Source organism: Panicum virgatum, chromosome 2K, assembly GCF_016808335.1.
Source record: "Panicum virgatum strain AP13 chromosome 2K, P.virgatum_v5, whole genome shotgun sequence".
Classification (NCBI taxonomy): Eukaryota; Viridiplantae; Streptophyta; class Magnoliopsida; order Poales; family Poaceae; genus Panicum; species Panicum virgatum.
This window is the reverse complement of record NC_053137.1, coordinates 34,684,276-34,701,266: the sequence shown is the minus strand read 5'-3', so window position 1 is coordinate 34,701,266 and position 16,991 is coordinate 34,684,276. Positions and strand designations below refer to the sequence as shown.

General features: G+C 44.6%; 1 non-coding gene and 1 pseudogene across 1 annotated transcript; both read left to right on the top strand.

The window, feature by feature from the left end:
- The first annotated feature begins 2,812 nt into the window (after positions 1-2,812).
- On the top strand, positions 2,813-2,951 carry LOC120696362. Its single transcript, XR_005684138.1, has one exon. It is a non-coding gene; the product is annotated as a small nucleolar RNA Z247 (small nucleolar RNA).
- Positions 2,952-12,175: 9,224 nt separating this feature from the next.
- Positions 12,176-16,103, top strand: LOC120674331 (annotated as a pseudogene).
- Positions 16,104-16,991: the final 888 nt, after the last annotated feature.

Below are 16,991 nucleotides of genomic sequence, written 5' to 3'. Positions count from 1 at the left end.
ATACCGTCATTGGAGGACATGTGCGATGTCGCTCCGGTGTCGAGCACCCATGGATTGGCACCCTGAAGTGCCATCTGGTTCAGGGCGGCAATGAGACCTGCCTGGTCCCAGCCACCTGGCGCAGGGTAGCCGGCGGGCGCCGGCGCAGGAGGCGACACCTGCGAAGGCAGTGTGTGCCTGAGGGAGCGGCGCCATGGGAGGACGCCACTGCTGCTGTGGGCCCCAGGCCCACGTGTTGAAGTAGACCCATGGGCTGTTGGGCGGGGCACCGGGTTGCGTTCAACTCTGGGAACCCTGGCCGCCGTGCTGCTGTTGGTTGCGGCCGCCGCCGCGACCACCACCGCCACCGCTGTTCCCGCCGCCGTTGCCGCCACCCTTGCCCTTGCCACCGCCACGAGGCTGCGAGGACGAGGGCATGGAGCGGCAGGAAGGCGAGGTACAGGCAGCCGTAGTCGAAGTGGCAAGGGCGGAGTTGGAGGCGACCTTGTTGTCGTTGGCGAGGCGGAGTTCCTTCAGACGAAGCATGTTCACCACCGAGGTGAAGGACGGCAGCGGCCTCGTGTTGGCGATGAAATCGGCGGTGTTGGAGAGGCGCGGGTTGAGGCCATTCAGTAGGGTGAGCACCAGCTGACGGTCCTGCACGGGGTGGCCGACGTCGCGAAGAGCGTCGACGTTCTGCTTCAGTTGCGCGGCGTAGGCTTCAATGGGGAGATCACCCTGAGTTGAGGAAGTGAGCTCTTGGTTTAGGATGATAGTGCGCGGCTCCTGGTTTGCCTGGAATAGATCACGGATGGCCGTGTAGAGGTCGCGGGCAGTCTGATCCGGCACCATGGCAAAGTCAAGGACGCCATCGGAGATGGAGTCGTACATCTAGCTGCGCACACAAGCGTTGGGCTGATTCCAGGTGGGATCAGCCAAACGGGTCGCGATGGTGCCGTCGATGTGACCTAGAACGCCGAACTTGCCGCACATGGCGGTGAAGAAGGCATTCCACTTGTTGTAGTTGGGCAGTCGGAGGTCGAGCTCGATGGGGACGTGGGTCTTGACGTTGACGGAGGCGTACGGATTGACGAAGACCGGAACGACGGAGTCGTGCGCGGCGGGGAGGGTGCCCTGGCCAGTGCTAGGGCTGGTGGCCGACGTGGTGGAGGACGCCGACATGGCGCTAGGTCAGGGACCAGCATGGCGGCGGCGCAAGCAGGGGGCTAGCGTGGCCTGGTGGGTGTTGGACGTGTGGGCCGGGCGGCGGCGCACTGGAGTTAGGGTTGCGGAAGTGGTGAGACCAGGAAACTAGGCCCAGACTCTTGATACCATGTAGAGAGATAGAGATTGGGGAAACACCACACACCCTGATTGGGGGGGTGACCTTTCATATATATAGCCGAGACGGCTTGGTGTACATGTAAGAGTCTACAAGACTTAGAGTACAAGGCAAGTCAACTATACATATCTCTAATATCAGGAACAGTTGAAAAGCTATTTCTAGGAGCAGGTGCGGTAGCCGTTCCTGCTTCTCACAGCTAGAAATGTTGTTTGCAGTGTCACCCACCCTTGCAAATCCATTTCTAGAGATGGGTCATCCCCTCACCCGCCTTGGAAAGCGATTTAAAAAACAAAAAAAGGAGCCACGCTGCCTGCGCCCCCACGCGTGGAACCACCACAGGCCCTGCCTCCCCACGCTGGTGGGCCACCGCGCATGCTCAGCCTCCCCACACCAGCAGTGAGTGCGTGCAGGCAGTCAGAAGGGTTGACCTTGAGGAGCATGTAGATGGTGTCCCTACCGTTGACGGCGAGGAGGTAGATGCTGAAGGCGTTGATGGCCATGGAGGCGACGGCGTGGTTAGGGGTCGAAAGAGAGAACCCAGTAGGTGAGCAAGGCTACCGCAGGAGATGGCGTGGATGATGTGGCCCACTTAAGGAGCATGTCGTTGGGGGTGAGATGAGGTAGTAGGCACTACAGAGCATTACCAAACGCCGAGGTCCTGAACGGCACTCCAAGGAAGAGCATCTTAGAGTGTATTAGAATGAGTCGTGTGTAACGTGTTGAGTCCTATAAATGTTGCGTGGTGTGTTCAGGGGGCCGGCGCATGAATCAAAGGGATAAGCCAGAGCTTGCATAGATGTAGGAGTTGTTGTAACAACTCTTCCTTATCCCTTGCATGTCGCATGAGCCCCTGCCTCTTTGTAAACGCCACTCATGGGATTGTTCCGTGATAAAATATACACGAACTCGCCAAGACCCAAGATAGGGCTTAGGCGCTTCCACCAACTTCCGCGACCTCTGATCTTTACATGGTAATCGGAGCCTTTGCATTCTAGAGCAATCGCCATGGCTAGTTCATCATCAGCCCCAGTGAACTCCCCCCTTGGGCAGCCCATCTCCGAGAAGCTCACTAGAAGCAACTACGCGCTATGGCTCGCACAGGTTCGTGTCGCGATCCGCGGCGCGCGCCTCATGGGCTACCTCACCAGTGCGGCCAAGGCACCACCGGTGAAGATCACAAGGAAGGCGTCCGATGGGAAGGAGGAAACGGTGCTGAACCTGGCACTGGAAGATTGGGAGGCCACGGACCAGCAAGTCCTGAGCTATCTCCTATCGTCGATCTCCAAGGAGGTGCTCATGCAAGTGACCATGTGCACAACTGCAGCTGAGGCCTAGGAGATCATCACCGGCATGTGTGCATCACAATCGTGTGCGCGTATGGTGAACACTCAGATTGCCTTAAACACAACCAAGAAAGGCAATCTAAGCGTCTTGAAGTACTTCACCAAGATGAAGGCCCTTGGCGATGATATGACGGCAGCAGGAAGACCGCTAGAAGATGATGAACTGGTGGAGTACATCATCACCGGACTAGGAGAAGATTTTCAGTCCCTAGTCACATCGGTATGTACTAGAACATATCCCATCAGTGTTTCAGATCTGTATTCACAGATGCTTAGCTTTGAGTCGTGGATGGACCTCATCTACGGCGGTGACAACAACACCCAAGGGTCCGTGAACTCTGCTAGCAGAGGGTGCAGGTCCTATCGCGGAGGAAGAAATGGTGCACGCAGTCGTGGAGCTCCTCGTGGGGCCTCTCAGGACGTGGCACATCCCAAGGTCGCGGCAACCCTGCAGGGCATCGTCAACAAAATTCGCGTGGAGGCTCCAACAACTTAAACTCCGATGATGGGAATCGCTGCCAAGTCTGCTTCAAGAAGAATCACACTACAGCTGAGTGCTGGCACAGGTTCGATGAGAATTATGTTCCTGATCAGCATTTGGCTACAGCTGCAGCTGCTGCACACTCCTACACCGTGTACACGAACTGGTACACTAATTCTGGTGCCACGGATCATGTCACTGGTGAATTGGAGAACCTGACCCTCAAGAGCAAGTACAATGGTGGGGATCAGATTCATACTGCCAGCGGCTCAGGTATGGACATTAGCCATATTGGTCATGCAACTGTTCATACCCTTAGTAGAGATATTCATCTGCGCAATGTTCTTTATGTCCCACAAGCCAAGAAAAATCTTGCTTCAGTTCATCGCCTTGCTACGGATAACTCTGCTTTCCTTGAATTTCATCCTTATGTTTTCTTTATTAAGGATCGGGAAACAAAGAATATTCTGCTTAAAGGACAGTGTCGCAATGGCCTCTACCCGCTTCCATCTCCTTCAATAAAGCAAGCCTATGGCACCACCAGATCCTCTGTGTCTCAATGGCACAGTCGACTTGGGCATCCCTCTTCAGTTATTGTTAAGCAAGTTATTAGTAGCAATAATCTCCCATGTCTAGATGAATCTAGTAATAGAACTATTTGTGATGCTTGTCAACAAGGAAAGATCCATCAGCTGCCTTATCCTATTTCATCTAGTGTCTCTAAGTTTCCTTTGGAACTTGTGTTCTCAGATGTCTAGGGTCCAGCACCAGAATCTGTTGGGAGAAAGAAAATTCATGTCAGCTTCATAGATGATTACAGTAAATTTACTTGGATCTATTTGTTGTGTTATAAATCAGAAGTGTTTCAGAAATTTTAGGAGTTTCAAGCTCTTGTTGAGCGACAATTCGATCGGAAAATTCTTGCTATGCAAACCGATTGGGGTGGTGAGTATAGAACTCTCAATTCCTTTTTTGCTAAACTTTGCATTGAGCATCATGTTGCCTGTCCCTATGCACACCAACAAAATGGATCGGCTGAACAAAAACAAAGGCATATTGTTGAGGTTGGCCTTTCCCTTCTTTCCCATGCAAAGATGCCACTAAAATTTTGGGACGAGGCTTTTCTCTCTGCAGCTTATCTCATTAATCGTGTGCCTAGTCGAACCATTGAGAATTCTACACCCCTTGAACGTCTCACTAGCCATAAGCCTGATTATTCAGCTTTGCGCATCTTTGGGTGTGCATGTTGACCAAATCTCCGACCTTATAACTCTCATAAACTTCAGTTTCGGTCGAAACGTTGTGTTTTTCTTGGGTACAACACTTTACATAAAGGGTATAAGTGCCTAGATGTGACTACGTGTCGCATCTACATCTCTAGGGATGTCATTTTTGATGAACAAGTTTTTCCTTTCTCTGAACTCCATGAGAATGCCGGTGCTCGCCTCCAAGCTGAAATTGAATGTCTTTCCCCTTCACTTTTCTATTTCCAAAATGGGGTAGAACACATTGTTGATCAATCTGCTACTTCTCCTTGTGAACTTGCTAATGACCTGGTTGCAGATCCGGAAGAAAACCAGGCTCAAACTGTGTAGGAATCTCCTGTTCCAGCAGTGTCATCGCATGTGCCTCTCCCTGCGGAGCACGAGGCAGATTTGTTCCCTGATCAGGGAGGTGGATCGCCTTCGGGATCTGTGCCGGCGGCTATCGCAGGCAGTCCATCACCAGGCGCCGCGTGAGGCATACCATCGCACGCCACGCAGGAGGCAGCTGGCCGTTCCCGCTAGTCGTGCACGGGGGACGACTCCGGCCCCGACACGCGGCCGTGCCACGGGCGCACGGGGGGGCTCTGTGGAGACCGGATCCCCTACGAGATCTGCGCAGGATCTCTCTGCGCATGATCCTCCTGCAGAATCAGCTGTGGCTCTAGCGACTCCAGCAACACCACTTCGACCCAGAACAAGGCTACAAGATGGGATTCGTAAAGAAAAAGTGTACACAGATGGTACGGTAAAATATGGTTTTTTGACATCTACAGGAGAGCCTAACACTATTGGTGAAGCATTGGGTGACTCAAACTGGAAGTCAGCTATGGAAGCCGAGTATGAAGAACTTATGAAGAACAAGACATGGCACCTTGTCCCACCAAAGAAAGGTCGTAATGTTATAGGGTGTAATTGGGTATATAAAATCAAGAGAAAACAAGATGGAAGTTTGGACAGATACAAAGCTCGTTTGGTGGCCAAAGGATTTAAACAAAGGTATGGAGTTGATTATGAAGATACTTTTAGTCTTGTTGTTAAAGCAGCTACTATTCGAACTGTGTTGTCTTTGGCTGTATCACAAGGATGGAGTCTTAGACAATTAGATGTCCAGAATGCATTCCTTCATGGTTTGCTAGAAGAGGAAGTATATATGCAACAACCACCAGGGTTTGAGGTAAAATCCAAGGCAAATTATGTGTGCAGATTGGATAAAGCTTTGTATGGCTTAAAATAGGCACCAAGAGCTTGGTATTCTCGCCTTAGTACTAAACTTGTTGCTCTTGGATTTCGACCATTAAAAGCTGACACCTCTCTTTTCATATATATATATATAACAAAGGTAGTGTAGTCATGTATGTTCTTGTGTATGTCGATGACATTATTGTTGCAAGCTCTACAGAAAAAGTAACAAGTGCACTATTGCAAGATCTTAAGGAGGAGTTTCCCCTTAAGGATATGGGCGAACTACACTACTTTCTCGGCATTGAGGTGAACAAGGTGCATGATGGGATAGTTCTGAGTCAAGGAAAGTATGCCAATGAGCTACTTCAAAGGGTCGGCATGACTCAGTGTAAACCGGTCAGTACTCCTCTCTCAACTAGCGAGAAGCTCTCTTTATATGATGGGTCACCTCTAGGACCAGAAGATGCTACAAGATATAGGAGTATTGTTGGTGCATTACAATATTTAACATTAGCTCGACCGGATATTGCTTTCTCTGTTAACAAAGTGTGTCAATTCCTTCATGCGCCGACTACTGTTCATTGGACAGCAGTGAAAAGAATTCTCAGGTATGTGAAACAGTGTACACAGTTGGGAATCAAGATACATAAATCTGGCTCGACTCTTGTCAGTGCCTTTTCAGATGCAGATTGGGCAGGCAGTGTGGATGATAGAAAGTCCACTGGAGGCTTTGCGGTATTCTTGGGATCAAATCTCATATCCCGGAGTTTACGCAAGCAAAACACAGTTTCAAGATCGAGTACAGAATCTGAATATAAAGCTGTAGCAAATGCTATTGCAGAATTGATGTGGATGCAAACATTGTTGAAGGAATTAAATGTGAAGGGTCCACGAGCAGCAAGACTTTGGTGTGATGATCTTAGAGCAAAGTACTTGTCAAGTAATCCAGCCTTTCATGCCCGGACCAAACACTTAGAAGTTGACTTTCACTTTGTCAGAGAATGAGTCTTAAAGAGAGAGCTGGAAATTGAATATGTTCCTACAGTAGACTAGATTGCAGATGAGTTCACAAAACCTCTATCAGTTTGGCTCCTAGAAAACTTCAAGGTCAATCTTAACCTAGTATGGTTATGATTGAGGGAGGCTATTAGAATGAGTAGTGTGTAACGTGTTGAGTCTTGTAAATGTTGTGTGGTGTGTTCAGGGGGCCAGCGCATGAATCAAAGGGATAAGCCAGAGCTTGCGTAGATGTAGGAGTTGTTGTAACAACTCTTCCTTATCCCTTGCATGTCGCATGAGCCCGTGCCTCTATGTAAACGCCACTCACAGGGCTGTTCCATGATAAAATCTACACGAACTCGCCAAGACCCAAGATAGGGCTTAGGCGCTTCCACAAACTTCCGCTACCTCTGATTTTTACACGGTGTTGTGGGCATCGATGAGCATGAGCTCACCGGTGTCGAGCAGAAGCAGCGCGGCGACGGGGTTGCGAAGGTGCAGCGTGGACCTATCGGGGCCGGGCTAGGCGGCGGAGGGGCCGAAGAGCATGAGGCCGGTGACAGAGAGGGTGAGGATGACAGACTCGAGGATGGTGGAACCGGCGAAGGTGGCAGTCCAGACTGGGGGTCGTTCACCCTAGAATCCAATGGGTCAGCGGCGGCGAGGACCTTGTCGAGCCTGGCCACCCGCTCCTCCCAGCCTACCACCACGACAGCCTCAGCCCCCCCCCCCCCAGGCCGACTTGTGGTGAGCACTGCCATGGCCTCCTCCTAGAGCTCCTCGCTAGCCCCAAAGATGAAGGCGACCTGATGATAAGGCCGACCACGCTGGAGGAGGCCGGCCGCGCTCGCTGGGCCGGGGCCGACCATGCGCCACCTTCAGCAGATAGAGAGAGAGGGGGGAGAAAGAGCGAACTGAGGATAAGGACCGGATGGAGGACGGGAGATGGGTGAGATAGGATAAGGCAGAGAGAGGTGAGTGCATCCCGCTTGCTGCGTCCAAATTTGTAGGGGGTGGTGGTCCTGTCACCCATCCCTCCAAACCACCTCGGCCCTAAAAATGGGTGTCATTTACAGGGGCGGGTGATGGTGTTATCTGCCTCTAATTAAAAATGCTTTTTTTAGAGGTGGATCAACTGCTACGGTAACATCTCTTCCTTCTAGGACCGGGTTATCTTTTGACACATCCCTGGAAAAAAAATAGAGCGCTTTTACAAATTATTTTTATAGTAGTGAACTGTCCAACAAAACATGTTCTAAGGAAAATTTTTGGACCTCGTAGTGCTTGTGCCAATGCTTTGGAACCAAGTGACGTGTATATAGTTTGCATTGTGTCGTTGGACCTTGATAAGCTTCAAATGAGGAGCAAGTGACGTGTATAGTTTGCATTGTATATAGTTCGCATTGTGTGGAAGATCTAAGAAAGTTGTATAAGGCCAGTCTCAATAGAGAATTTCATAGGCATTAAATTTTATACCACATCAGCAAGATTAGTGACTTGATGAGGTCATTATGAGGAGAGAGATCGAATAGAGTAGTTTCATCAGAAAAGAGAAAAGTTTCATCCTCATACGATCGAGCGGGTAAAGTTATCAAGTTTTAATTTGGGTAACAGTCCAATGAAACTATGCGCCAAGGCTGGCTCTATTATATATTTTTGAAAAAACAAGTCTTCTATCCTCTCACAATGTTATACAGTTTACTTATAGCATGTTAATTCTTGCAATTTACTCTATTCAATTTTACTTTTCTAAAATTTCCACCCTTAATGTTTAGGCACATGTATGAATCTTGCTAAGAGTGTAGATTACTATGCGCAAATTTTGAGAGCGCAATTCACCTCCTAGTTTGGGCATCTTGATTCTTTCAATAAGTTCAGTTTATCAACAATTTTGTTTCTTGCCTGACGCTCACTTGAATTCCAAAACTTAGAGAGGTATCTATTTTTTTTATCTTACTATATATACTCCCGCCATTTTGTTTTGATTGACTTATTTCACCTCGGCACAATATGACCAAGGAGAAAGACCCTACTTATCATCCAATTGATAATGGAAATAATTTTCTATGAGGACTCCTAAATGTTGATGTCATTATAGATAGGGTCATTTTGATCCATGCCACTCCAATTTCTTGAAGTTGGATTTCATGTTCAAAATCATGCCATTGAGTGGCATGATTTTGAACGTGACACCCAATTTCACGGAGTTGTGGTGGCACGAATCGAATTTTCCCTTATAGATATGCACCAATTTTTTTTCTAAACGAGTTACTCTACATGGGAATCGAAACGGCCATCTATATGGACCACAACTCAAATAGGACGATATATCTTCAAATGAGAATCTTTCAATTTTGGAAATATATCCACCAAAAAAGAATGAGGGAGTATGATCATTGTTCTAACCATAGAATATACTCCCTCTATTCCAAATTATAGGTTATTTGACTTTTTTAATCTCAACTTTGACCACTCATCTTATTCAAAAATTTGTACAAAATATCACTTATTTTATTGTGGTATTATGCAAAATTTGACCATGGGAAGAAACTGACGATGATCCATGTATACACACTTTCTGCAGTGAGTCAACCATATACTATCGGTATCCTCTAAACAATGTGTGCAGGATCTATATCCCATGTTCGATTGTCCTGACATGTTACTAAGAGCAGGCCAATCATTGATGGTTACGAACAGCAATGCTCATAGGTTGAAGTCCTCTTGTTTGTATTCATCCCACATTCATACACCTTCTTCATGCCATAGCAATAAGAGTTGTTCAACCAATAGTCTTAAGTACACATCGATGTCATTTCCGGGCTGCTTTGGGCCCGGGATAAGTACTGTCGATGAATTTTCGCTTCATGCATAGCTATGGTGGAAGATTGTATATGCATAGAGTCACAGGCCAAGTGTTGTGCCCACTGCTCATCTCACCGTGACCCATCCGTACTCGAACCGAACCTTATATTTCTCGCATCCAAGGAAAAGTTTGTGTACGCTCTATCTAATTATCTCCAGTGTTACACATCCGTTAGGTGTCTCAACATCGAGTCTTGCTTGTGTTCCTCTTTGTGCCATCGCATCAACTTAGCATTCTCTTTATTTCTAAACTAACGCTACAAATGTGGTATTATAGGCGAGTACCACATGATCTTGGCAGAAACTCTCTTCTTGGGATGCTCCCCCTTGACGTCCTCAAGATCATCTTTTCGAATCTTGTAATGCAATGCACTGCATACGGGACAAGCATCTAAATTCTCATAGTCACCTCGGTAGAGGATGCAATCATTGGGACATGCATGTATCTTCTGTACCTCAAGTCTTAGAGGGCAAACAAGCTGTTTCGCTTCGCATGTTGTGCTAGGCAATTCGTTGTCCTTATGAAGAATTTTTTTTCAAAAGTTTCAATAATTCACCAAATCTCTTATCTGATACACCATGTGTTGCCTTCCATTGCAGTAACTCCAGTGTTGTGCCAAGTTTCTTCAATCCATCTTCGCAGCCTAGGTACAACAACTTGCCATGGTCCTCTAACATCTGTTGGAACTTCATCCTCTCCTTTTCACTATCACAATCTTCCCGCGCACTGCACAATGCCTACCCGAGATCATCGGTGGCCTCATTTTCTACGGCCTCTACTTCAGGCTCTTCCATGATAGTATCATCGTTAAAGACACCGAGTTCAGCATGGCTAGAAAAATTGTCGTCATAACCTTCTTCTTCATTGTCTTTCATCATAACTCTCTTTTCTCCATACTTGGTCCAACAGAAGTATTTGGGCATGAAACCATAAGTGAAAATATGAGCATGAAGGGTTCTCCTAGAGGAGTAATCTTTATTATTCTAGCAGTGTATGTATAGGCAGCATATGAAATCATTTTGCTGGTTTGCCTTGGCCACATTCAAAAAATAATACAAGCCATCAATAAACTCTTGGTGTACATCCATTGCCAGTCAGCATTGTTTGAATAACATGAATAAAAAAATAAAGATCTGAATATCCAATCACACAAATTGAATAATACTATTCTTCATACACCACAATTAATTAAAAGGTCTACATAATCCATCACACAATATGATAATTTAAATGGTCCAAGTTGAAATAATAGTGAAAAAGATACAAGCATGCTAATACAAACTACTCACGAGACCTATTGACCAAGGACTCGTGAACCGCCTCGTGAAGTCTCGGCACATTACGATCAAATTATGCTAGCCCCGACGCTTCACGCCTTGCATTATATCGAGCCATCAATTCACGATCGTCATCTGTACCATGTAGTTCAACATTAAATTTACGCTGAAATTTGCGATTCACTTTTCCAAGTTCAAAGCATTGAAATGCTCTCTTAACCCAACGACAAATACGACCTCTCAGAAGTCCAACACGCTCCTCAGGTCGGAACTCAAGGGAATGTCCGGTGCGCTTCATATTATTGAGTACCGACGTACGACACTACAATGCAGTAATAAGTGGCAAACTCATACTCCCTACACTTATCTTTACAAGAAAATAATGAAAACATAAAAAATACAACTAATTACTCATAATACAAGAAAAAATGAATATAATCTTAAATAGTCGCATTGTAATATATACATACATACACACTCACATTGTAATATATACTCATCTTAAATCTAGTTTTTGTAATAATAATATCAATTGTCTATACAAGAAAATCACACGTATCAACTCTCTATACTCATCTAGATGAACTAAAACAAGTAAATCATATCTATATATGCACAGCAAAAAGTACCACACATTTGAGTTCAAAAGGTGTATAAAAATCAAAAAACTTTCCCAATCTAAAAACCTCCCATTTCTCTATATCTAAACCATAAAAAATGAGCTACCCAAGAAATAAATGATGAGAGGAACAAGCTCCCAACCTTTATAGCTGTTGAATAGACAGAGAATCAAAGAGTCTTCACAAATCATGGAGGAAATAGGCAAGAACTCCACCCACCCGAGCCAAAAACGGCAAGAACACTGACCTGGGTTGGGGCTGTTTTGTCCCGGATTGGTCTCGGTTGGTGGCTCCAACCGGAACAAATATAGCGCCTTCGCTCCCGGTTGGTGGCTCCAACCGGGACAAAAGGCCCTTGTGCCCCCATGTTGTCCGGCTAGCCGTTGGACCGGCCCAAAGGCGGCCGGAACAAATGGCCTGGACCAAAGGTATATTCTGTAGTAGTGTATATACATAAATACACACACAAATGTTAACGTCCGTGTGCTCGCCGCTGGGGTTTATCTATTTTTTTCACAAACGTGCTCAAGCACGTATTTCATTGAGAAGGAAGCAATACTACGTTTTCACTTTAATATATCACTGTTTCATACTTTCTCGTAGGGTCGACGGCTTCATTTTCTTGTGTCTGTGGAATATCTGCTGCAGCCATTTTAGCTACACAATGAACATTAAAAATAACGAGAACTTAGTTTATACGCCACACAATCCGTGGGAACCTAAGCTCGTGAAGAACTCTTGTCCTGTGCTGGGCTGGCCCATCTCTTGCTATATGTATACCTAAGCGACATCGAAACTAGCTAAGAGACATTAAAGACTACAGCACTCTCTTGCAGCAGCTAGCGAGGAACCTACCTGCCCACCTCTTTGTCATGGAAGAGAAGGCACCCTTCCGAGCTCTCCTCCTCCTCTTGCTGTCGACGTGGGTGGTAGCGATCCGGCCAGAGAGGTCGGCGGTGGCGGTGGTGAGGAGAACTGCTCTGGAGAATGGCCTTGGCCAGGCTCCACAGATGGGGTAACGGGTCTTTTAGCCTTAGTTTTATTTGTGGTGTTATTGTCCAAGTTTTATTCTTTAGAAAAGATCCATGGATATGCTTGTGGTCTTTTCGTGATGAGTTCTTTACATTGCACCTGGATTTCCTGGTTTTCTCTTGTTCTTTTTCTTTCTTGCAGCTCTGATACTTCCAAAGGTCTGTTTCTTTTTCAGTGTTGGTTAAAACAGTGTAAGATGTGCATACTTTTTTAATAATATTTTCCGCTTTTTTACTTCACTCGTGTTCTAAATCTTTTTTTATGATCACTGAGGGAGGGAGTTGAATTTTCATTGATAAGGTGTGGCACAATCACAAATTACAGCAGCAATGCAGGCGTATAAAGTTTGAAAGAAGGCACCTCATTTTTAAGGCAGAACATGGCTAAACCTTACACCGCTCGGCTGATTTCAAAGCATTTGTGTACTTTTGTTATATGCCACCTGAAACAGAGTCCTCTCTGCGCTTAAAATCCTAAGTTTCAGCTCCAAGTGCATAAGAACACTCTAAATACCAGTTTTGCCTCAAAAGGCCACTGTGAACATAGGAAGTGCTGGAATTTTATTATGCATTTAGCATCATTTTTTGAGCTCTTTTACAATGATGGTAAAGTACCAATGGGTACTTTCGGATACTTTTACCTTAAATTTTTTTCTAGCAATTAATATATGGACAATATTTATAAAAATTAAATTAAATTAAATTAGTATTCAGTCTCACTTTTGGTACTTGGTCTCACATTTTGGAAGTACCAGGTACTTTATCCTAAGTAGTTCGGAGTACTTCCTACCTTCACCACCGTAGGATTTTATCATAGGGAAAATTCGATTCATGCCACCACAACTCCGTGAAATTGGGTTTCACGTTGAAAATCATGCCACTCAATGGCATGGATTTCAACATGAAATCCAACTTCGTGAAATTGTAGTGACATGGATCCAACTGACCCTTTATCATATGGGTACTTTACCCTTGCATCTCTTAATTAAATATGTTAAAAATTCAGGTGGAATAGTTGGAATCATTTCGCCTGCAATATAAATGAAGACATAATTCGACAAATCGGTAAGGCTTACACTCCTCCAACCTTGAATCGGATGCAATTGCGCTACCAAATGCTGCAAAAATGATTATTTGCAAGTGCAGCTGATGCAATGGTGGATAGCGGCCTTGCAAAGCTGGGTTATTACTATATCAACATAGGTAGTCTCTTGATATTTGTTATCTTGTTCTTTCCCTATTTTCTTTGTTCAATTTCTCAGTTGAAAAAGAAATTTGAGAACTGAATGTTTCTTAAACTGCAGATGATTGTTGGGCAGCCTATGATAGACTCCCAGGTGTGCATTAAGTAGAACTGTAACTGTTCAATAAAGAGTAGAAAAAAATCTACCTGTTTCATTTTTATGCTCAGCAAAGTAAAACTAGACACTGCTGAAATAGGTACACTCTGCTCTATCATAAAATGAACAGCTTTCTTTCTTTCTTTTTACAGGGTAATCTTGTTGCAAATCCATCAACATTTCCATCAGGAATAAAGGTCCTAGCAGACTATGTGCACGGGAAAGGGCTTAAGCTCGGAGTTTATGGTGACGCAGGGTACACTTAATTGAGAACCACGAAGTTGTAGGACAGATAATTATTAGCTAAATAGAACTCCATGACAGAAAGAGTTCCATGCTTCAATTGTGATTTCCCCTCTAAAATTACGTAAACCTTTCTCCTTTCAGGTCGCGAACTTGCAGCAATAAGATGCCTGGTTCGCTTGGATATGAAGAGCAAGACGCAAAAACCTTCGCATCATGGGTTCCTTTTGTGTCATCTTTTTTTACATATTGGATAGAAATCGAGCCTCCATATCCAACCTTTTGTGTCATCTAGATCGAAACATTTTTAACATGTTCGGCTAGCCGGCTACGCGTATCATAGAGGGAACCTGGTCCCTAGCGTCCTGGGACATAGGGGGCTATTGTAGCCTCTGACACCTAAAAGTTTCTAATAAACGTGTGAAAATGAAAACAACACCTTCCTTTCATGCCTCAACTGATGTTTTTCTTTTTTTGTTAAAAATAATCAAAGGGAGTTGACTACTTGAAGTATGACAACTGCAATGTCCAGGGACTGAGTCCACAACCAAGGTGTGCATGAAAGATTATTCGATTTTAATAGGTCCTCCTTATCATGCTATTTTGAGAAACTGAAACTGTCTTGCGACATTATTCAGATATATCAACATGAGCAAAGCACTTCTGAATTCTGGGAGAGACATTTTCTTCTCCCTTTGTGAATGGTAACTGTTGCTATTTTAATCTTTTGAAGCTGATCGAATTTTTTGTTTGAACTTTGAATTCAGTTGTTTAGTTTTGAAAATGTTGTTGTGTAGGGGCATGAATGACCCGGCAACATGGGCAAGTGGTGTAGGAAACAGTTGGAGAACAACCGGTGACATCCAGGACAACTGGGCAAGGTGAACATTATTACACATTTTTTCTTTTGATGAGATCATCGAACATTAGTATATGACAGGGTACAACTTTGACAAAGAAGTATGCAATTTTTGGTGAAGCTCACAAGGAACATGCCCTGCTCATTATTGCCACCAATGTATGATGCATATCTTGCACTCTCATGTTTCAGCATGACGGCCATCGCTGACGCCAACGACAAATGGGCATCATATGCAGGACCTGGTGGATAGAATGGTTTGTCCTTAGGGCTTATGGAAGCTTTGGGCTTGCCATTTCTTGAATGCTGAATGAAATGCTATTTATGCTTTCAGATCCAGACATGCTGGAAGTCGGAAACGGAGGAATGACAACAGAGGAGTACCGCTCCCATTTCAGCATATGGGCTCTGGCGAAGGTAAAGAAATTCATAACCATCAGAACAGTAGAACTGCTCGGTTTCATGACCATGGCAATTAACCGCCGTGATGCAGGCACCTCTTCTGATTGGCTGCGACATCCGCTCTATGAGCAATGATACAAAGGAAATTCTCAGCAATCAGAATGTCATCGCAGTTAACCAAGGTAAAGTAAAATAAAACTGCATCCATTCCTTTGGTTTTTTCCGCTCCTATTATGAAATATGAACTGGTACGATACTGAGCTTCAACGGTTCGTGAGTAGATAAGCTTGGGGTGCAAGGGCACAAAGTGCAACAGGATGGAGACGAAGAGGTAAATATAAGAAGCTTTGCACGATGTCATGAGTGGCAACCTAGCTTACATCGGTGACCGCCTTGTGATCAGGTCTGGGCTGGGCCATTGAGTGGAGGGAGGGTTGCAGTTGTTCGATGGAACAGAGGGTCTGCTGAAGCATCCATCACTGCAAACTGGAGCAGCATTGGTCTTAATGCATCGACCGTCGTTGATGCTCATAATCTGTGGACAGTAAGCATGGATTTTCTCTTGTCATAGACAAGTCATTATTTTTCTTGCAGTTGTCTCAAGCTTTATTCCTTTCTTCTTGATGAATTCTCAAACTTGTTTGTTGTGTGTGATTTTGTTTGGTTGCAGAATGAGGTTACATCATACGTGCAAGGAGAACTGAAGGAGACAGTGGATACTCATGCCTGCAAGATTTATGTGTTGACCCCAAAGTAGCTAGACTGGATTCTCACCTTTGCATGTATGTACCTGTCAGAATCAACAGATTCAATTTTTCAAGCGTCCCAAAGAATTACGGGAAATAGATAAAAGACTATTACTTGTGTGCTTGGTTTCATGTGACCTAGGATCAAACAAAGTTGAGTATATTGTGGCCTTGTATTTTACATGCAAGTAGCTGTAAAATGCAATACGCAATTATACCAGCTTCCTGATCTCCATTGTTAGTTTGTTACAAAGTGAGAATTTGGTCTGCCTTCCTCCTTAGGGTACCTGACGGTCTGTCGTCGGGCTGGTCACCTCCAAACCTCTATTACTGTGATCTACGTCCAAACCTATTACTGTGCAAACGTTGCCTTGGAATGTTGTTAGCTTGCTGCAATATGAATACATTCTTAGATTTATTATTGAAAAAAAAATATTGTTCTGGCTGAATGATCAATATAAAGATTAGGACATCATAAAATTGGTTTAATGCATGAATTCCTTATAATATTCCTTGAATATAATCTCAAAATATATTCAGTTTACTTTTATAAATAATTTCTAGAGTCCAGACTCCAGAAATATGTTTTAGATAATGGAATAATTCAAATCCCAGCCTCAGTGTCTAAGGATGCATGCAGAATAAAGTATTTTAAGATAGTTCCAACCAGTGATTTTATTTCTTTTGGTTGCAGTGCATCAAAATTATTATCAAGAGCCATTCAGATGCGTGGCTTAAGTAATTGTCGTCCTTCCCTATTTAATACAGCACTTTGATGTGGATTTGTGACAAACTAGAATAAAGTTTTCATGCAAAAAATTAAATGAAGTTCTTTTGAAAACATGCTTAAGCTGTTCACTGCAAAAATGTTCCCAGAGCTCCGAACTATTGTAGTGAATGTGCCAATGTTTAAGACACAAAGCTCTAATGGGAACAAAGGAAATTAAATCAAATAATGTATTCCACATAGTGCCAATCCGATACAAATAAATTTCCTATATATAGGCACCTAT